This window comes from Macaca nemestrina, chromosome X, assembly GCF_043159975.1.
Source record: "Macaca nemestrina isolate mMacNem1 chromosome X, mMacNem.hap1, whole genome shotgun sequence".
In the NCBI taxonomy this organism is placed as follows: Eukaryota; Metazoa; Chordata; class Mammalia; order Primates; family Cercopithecidae; genus Macaca; species Macaca nemestrina.
The window spans coordinates 107581027-107588169 of record NC_092145.1 but is presented as its reverse complement, the minus strand read 5'-3'; the positions used below and the strand labels follow the sequence as shown (position 1 = coordinate 107588169).

General features: G+C 41.4%; 1 protein-coding gene across 2 annotated transcripts in view; it reads right to left on the bottom strand.

The window, feature by feature from the left end:
• Positions 1–7143, bottom strand: part of LOC105493795 (protein FAM156A/FAM156B) — a 31107-nt gene continuing 23964 nt past the window's right edge. For both annotated transcript variants that reach the window (XR_011618466.1, XR_011618470.1), the window contains one exon: positions 1–272. The gene's annotated coding sequence lies outside the window, so the exon portion shown is untranslated. The remainder of the gene's footprint in view (positions 273–7143) is intronic.

Here is a 7143-nt window from a genome sequence, read left to right as displayed (position 1 = left end):
TGAGACCCTAACTCAAAATAAATTAGTTTTCCAGTCTCTCCTCTTAGACAAGATGAATTCCTTTCATTGCCAGCATATTCTTTTTTGGAGAGAAAATTATAAAGATATATAATATTCAGGAATCAAGCCAAGAAGGCCTCCATAGTAGATCTGAGGAGCAGTTTGTTATTTGGTCTTCTGTTTCTTAGTCGTAGCATGGATCATCCATTTGGACAGGAGAATGCTGCTGGTCTTAACTAGATGTGATTGGATAGACTTCATGAGGAGTATTCCTATGAGAATAAAAAAAAAAATTATCAGTATTTCTTGGAAAAGCAGTGCATCCCCAGGACTGTATCCCTGTTGGGAATTCAAGGGAAAAAGTCATATTCTCAGCCACTCAATGATAACCCAGAGGTCCCAGAGATCAGGACTAGGTGGCGATTCATCAAAAAGACATCAGAAGGGTGTTGGGGGATATATGTACAGCAGTCGTCATTGACAACTGCACAAGTACATCCATCTCCTAGATCTGCCGGGATGAGGGCTAATGCTAGCTGATGATGGAAAACAGCCTCTGGAGTTCTGGTATTTCTTGAGTGATTGTGTTAATATTTTTCGTGACATCACTGGTGACTTGGTTGGCTTCGTGAATGAGAGCATGGAAAACTCAGGCATTGGGTTGAGCTTCTTCAGTAACCCACAGAGCTGCTTGGCCAGAAAAGCCTGCAAACTGAGACCTGTCCCTGTTGGGGGAGAATACATCTAAAATCATTCCAAGTCTTTTAGCTTCTTCAGACAGTTCCTGTTCATCTCCTGGAGAGAATGGCTGTTTTACAGAGGGATGTTCTCACTCCTGACAATGGACTGTTCTGTCCAGGAGTGAGAGTTTTACTCTACTTCTAAAATGGTGATAAGTTGTCAAAACTCTATCCAAATGTATAATCAGAAAGGGAGAAAGAGATGGATAAGATAACATGACTATTCAATTGGCTGGTTAAAAAATAAAAAAAATAAAATTAAAAAGCCAGTGAACCCACAACAAAGTATGAATCGCTTGGGTATTCTCCGGTTGGGGGGGGGGGGTGGGAAACAATTGTCACAATTTGTCATGTAGCTTTCCTGGGTGCAGCTGGTGTTGGGGCTAAACCCAAGATACCCACCACCTTCATTTGGGCTAAAACCTAGCCGGTTTCCTTTGCAGTAGCTTAGGCCCACAAATTTATGATTACAAACAAATACTTCCTTTGGATAAAAACAAGTTCATCTCCTTTGGTGCGTATCCTGGGTAGGGTGTGTTCATTTTGGAGAGTTGTCAGAGGTCCAGTTTGTATGGGAATGTGCCTCAAATGGCAGCAGTACTGGTGGAGAGATTTCTTCCAGGGTAGGAAATGGAGGAGTTGTAAAATACAATTGTCAGGAAAAGGTGAGCAGAGCCAATAGGTGACATTAGCTTCACAAGCCTGAGCAAGAAAATGAGAAAGATTTGGGGTATTGAGTAACGGCATAGGAGAAAGGGAGCAGGAAATGGGGAGAACAAGGAGAGAAAACAGAAATAGCAGAGTGAGGATACAAGTTGGTAGTGATAGTATAATTTTTGGCTAACAGGAAACACCTTACAAAGTTTCTTAATTATAATTTCAGTAAAATGAGTAAGTAGAGATTCTCCAGATAGGAAGTATAAATTCTAATTTTCTTAAAAGTCATAGCAAGAGCTGTTGCCTTAGAGCAAGGGAATTCAGGAGATTAAATGTGTTGTGATGCAGGGAGTTGTATGAAGTCCATCTGTAAATCTTCAAAAGGTCCCTGGAGCTGTGATTCCTGTCCATGTCCCACATTTACAGTTTGTCCAGGATTACAAAGTGTTGCAGGTGGAACATACCCTGGGGACGTCATCTGCTACTCAAATAAAATTCCCCACCAGTGTTGGCCCAGAGGAGTTTTCAAGTTTGTTTACTATAATGGATCATAGCCTACACGTTTTTCATCAAGCTCCAATTCAGACTGGAGAGGCCAAACAGCAGTCTTGGTATCTCCATTGCCCATCTGATAGGAGGGAACATTGGGTTTCTTCCAATATCTTATTTTACTGTAGTAAAATATACATAACATAAAATTTACTATTTTAACCATTTTTAAGTGTACAGTTCAGTTCTATTGAGTACATTAACATTGTTCTGCAGGCACCACCACCATCCATCTCCAGAACTCTTTTCATCTTGCAAAACTGAAACTCTGTCCCCACTGTACCATAGCTCCATATTCCCCCCTCCTTCCAGCCCCTGGCAACCACTGTTCTACTCCCTGTCTGTATGAATGTGACTACTCTAAATACCTCATATAAGTGAAATTATATAATGTTTGTCTTTGTGACTGCCTTATTTCACTTAGTATGACTTCAAGGTTTTTTAATGTTGTAGCATGTGTCAGAATGCCATTCCTTTTTAAGGCTGAATAATACTCCATTGTATTTATATACTACATTTTGTGTATCTATTCATCTGTCAATGGACACTTGGGTTGCTTCCACATTTTGGCTATTGAGAATAATGCTGCTATGAAAATGGGTGTACAAATATCTGGTCATGTCCCTGACTGCAGTTCTTTTGGGTATATACCAAGAAGTGGGATTGCTGGATTATATTGTAATTCTATGTTTAATTTTTTGAGGAACTGCCATTCTCCCTTATCTCTTTTATAGAATCGAATGCTTGTGACCGCAGTTTTCCCAAGATTTCATAGAAGTGGTCTGGAGGCTCTTCAAGGAGAACTACGAACCACTGCTCAAGGAAATAAGAGAGGACACAAACAAATGGAAAAAAATTCCATGCTCATGGATAGGAAGAATCAATACCGTGAAAATGGCCATACTGCCCAAAGTAATTTATATTCAATGCTATCGTCATCAAGCTACCACTGACTTTCTTCACAGAATTGGAAAAAAACTACTTTCAACTTCATATGGAATCAAAACAGAGCCTGCATAGCCAAGACAATCCTGGGCAAGAAGAACAAAGCTGGAGGCATCACGCTACCTGACTTCAAACTTTACTACAAGGCCACAATAACCAAAACAGCATGATACTGGTACCAGAACAGATATATAGACCAATGGAATAGAACGGAGGCCTCCCTTAGAAATAACACCACACATCTACCACCATTTGATCTTTGACAAACCTGACACAAGCAATGGGGAAAACATTCCCTCTTTAATAAATGACGTTGGGAAAACTGGCTAGCCATATGCAGAAAACTGAAACTGGATCCCTTCTTTACACCTTATACAAAAATTAACTCAAGATGGATCAAAGACTTAAACGTAAGAGCTAGGAGCATAAAAATCCTAGAAGAAAACCTGGGCAATACCATTCAGGATGTAGGCATGGGCAAAGGCATGATGTTTCATGTCTAAAACATCAAAAGCAATGGCAACAAAAGCCAAAATTGACAAATGAGATCTAATTAAACTAAAATGGCCATACTGCCCAAAGTAATTTATATTCAATGCTATCGTCATCAAAAGAAACTATCATCAGAGTGAACAGGCAACCTACAGAATGGGAGAAAATTTTTGCAATCTACTCATCTGACAAAGGGCTAATATCTAGAATCTACAAAGAACTCAAACAAATTTACAAGAAAAAAGCAACCCCATAAAAAAATGGGCAAAGGATATGAACAGACACTTCTCAAAAGAAGACATTTATGCAGCCAACAGACATATGAAAAAATGCTCATCATCACTGGTCATTAGAGAAATGCAAATCAAAACCACAATGAGACACCATTTCACACAAGTTAGAATGGCAATCATTAAAAAGTCAGGAAACAGATGCTGGAGAGGATGTGGAGAAATAGGAATGCTTTTACACTGTTGGTGGGACTGGAAACTAGTTCAACCATTGTGGAAGACAGTGTGGCGATTCCTCAAGGATCTAGAACTAGAAATACCATATGACCCAGTAATCCCATTACTGGGCATATACCCAAAGGATTATAAATCATTCTATGATAAAGACACATGCACACATATGTTTATTGTGGCACTATTCACAATAGCAAAGACTTGGAACCTACCCAAATGCCCATCAATGATAGACTGGATAAAGAAAATGTGGCACATATGGAATACTATGCAGCCATAAAAAAGGATGAGTTCCTGTCCTTTGCAGGGACATGGATGAAGCTGAAAACCATCATTCTCAGCAAACTATCACAAGATCAGGAAACCAAACACCGCATATTCTCACTCATAAGTGGGAGTTGAACAATGAGAACACATGGACACAGGGTGGGGAACATCACGCACCGGGGCCTGTCGGGGGGCAGGGGGCTGGGGGAGGGAGAGCATTAGGAGAAATACCTAATGTAGGTGATGGGTTGGTGGGTGCAGCAAACCACCATGGCACGTGTATACCTATGTAATAAAACTGCACATTCTACACATGTAACCCAGAACTTAAATTATAAATAAATAAATAAATAAGTGGTCTGGAGGAACCAGACCATCACTAGTTTGCTGAATTTGAATGAGAACAAATTGTTTAGCATACCAGCCAAGGACTTTCCTTTTGTTTCACAGGTTTATTTCCTAGTAGGAGCTTTGACTACACTTACAGCCAATTCCTGGAGCAAGGTTTCTAGTAAAGCTCAATCTTGCTCACCACACTTAATACCAGTACCAGCAGCAGGTATGAAACCCTGTTGTTTCCATAGAATACCGAAATTTTAAACCACAGCATTGGCACACATGCTTGTCTAGCTGTGTTGTATTTGTAGAGGCCCTTGTGTTTCCCTCAGGTGAAGTTGAGGACCATAAGACTGTGCGTGCAGTTTTCTCCTCATTTATCATACTTTCTTCAAAATACTGAGCTGAGTGTTGTAACTCATGGATGGGTATGACCTGCCCACCTATTTTCTGCTTCTGAACAGCAGCTGATATTTCAGGCTTAGGGCCATTAACAAAAAAGGTGGAGAACTCCCTGGCGGTATCAGCATTAATGCCCAACCTCTAGCATTCCTGATGGTAGTATCTAATTGGTCTCTATAGTTAGAGACAGGTTCATCCTGCCTTTGTCAACAGGATTGGGTTCTTCTCTAGTAATTGTAAGGGGGTAAACTTCAGGGATAGCCTTTAAAAGACACTATCCTATTTCTGGGACTTTTACATATCCTGAGCAGGTGTTATTTCTAGGAGCATTACCTAAATCCTCATTTATGGTGGCCTTGTCAAACCAGGCTCAGGGATCTCCTGGTCCTACCAAAAGGTGTGCTAAATGATACAGGTCAAGGAGCTCAGGGTGACCAGGTGCAGTGGCTCACGTCTGTAATCCCAGCACTTAGGGAGGCCGAGGCAGGTGGATCCACCTGAGGTCAGGAGTTCAAGACCAGCCTGGCCAACATGGTAAAACCCTGTCTCTACTAAAAATACAAAAATTAGCTGGGCGTGGTGGTGGGCACCTGTAATCCCAGGTACTCGGGAGGCTGCAGAGGAGAACTGCTTGAACCCAGGAGGCGGAGGTTGCAGTGAGCCGAGATTGCGCCATTGCACTCCAGCCTGGGTGACAAGAGTGAAACTCCATAAATAAAAATCAGAGATAGTGAAAAATAGATATGTACAAAAATATTCTTTACATTTTATGGAGGGAATGTCTTTGAGGAATGTATCAATATGCTTTCCTCCTACACATTTCCTTGCATGAATTTCCCTAGTGATTACTAGAGTGCATTTTCTACCAGAAGGCAAAAATGGGAAATGAAAGAACGCATAGCAGCTATAACTAAATTTCAAGACTAGATTTTACTACATGCACTCTAAAAAAAATCTGGCTTAAAAATCCGGTTGGGCGCTGTGGTTCATGCCTATAATCCCAACACTTTGGGAGGTTGAGGCAGGTGGATCATTTGACGCCAGGAGTTCGAGACAAGCCTGGCCAACATTGCAAAACCCTGTCTCTACTAAAAAGACAAAAATCAGCCACGCGTGGTAGCACACACCTGTAATCCCAGCTACTCGGGAGGGTAAGGCATGAGAATCGCTTGAACCTGGGAGGCAGAGGTTGCAGTGAGCCGAGATTGTGCCACTGCACCCCAGCCTGAGCGACAGAGGGAGACTCTGTCTCAAAAAAAAAAAAAAAAAAAAAAAAAAAAAAAAAAAAAAAACTTATTACATATGTAATAGAAAATATTAGAGATAACAACAGTAGTATGACATCTACAACTGCCAGGACCCAAGCCAAGAACCTGTTGGGCTATTTATGATGAACATCACCCCCTGAAGCAAATGCTGTTACCACCCTTAATCTACTCTTGTGGAAACAGGCACACAGAGGTGGAGTCTGTTGTCCCTGGTCTATCAGACTCTAGATTACACACTGGCTTGCAGAATGCTTTCCTGTCCCCAGTATAAGAATAAAAGACACACTGGGGAAGTGTGTAAAAGAGCCAGCAAAACATTTTTTAAAAATCATGGCAGTCACTGCTCACAGAAATAATGCAAAATGGAAAGAAAAAATAAACCATGTAGGAAATTGTTCAAAGAGTAGGATCTAAATATTATGAAATGATACCTTTTTTTTTTTTTTTTTTTGAGACAGGGTCTCTGTTCTGTCGCCCAGGTTGGAGTTCAGTGGTGCAATCAAGGCTCACTGCAGCCTTGACCTCCTGGGCTTAAACGACCCTCCCACTTCAGCCCCCTGTGGCTCCCAAAAGCTAGGACTATAGGTACACGCCACCACAGCCTGCCAATTTTATCGTTTATGTTTTGTGGAGACAGGGTTGCACTATGTTGCCCAGGCTGGCCTCCAACTCCTGGGATCAAGCAATCCTCCTGCCTTGGCCTCCCAAAGCGCTGGGATTACAGGCCTGAGCCACAACTCCTGGCCTATTTTTTTTTTTTTAAATCACCTGGAAGAAATTAGGCACTTGTCAACAGACACATGCAAAAATGCTCATCATCACTGGCCATCAGAGAAGTGCAAATCAAAACCACAATGAGATACCATCTCATGCCGGTTAGAATGGCGATCATTAAAAAGGAAACAACAGGTGCTGGAGAGGATGTGGAGAAATAGGAACACTTTTACACTGTTGGTGGGACTGTAAACTAGTTCAACCGCTGTGGAAGACAGTGTGGTGATTCCTCAAGGATCTAGAACTAGA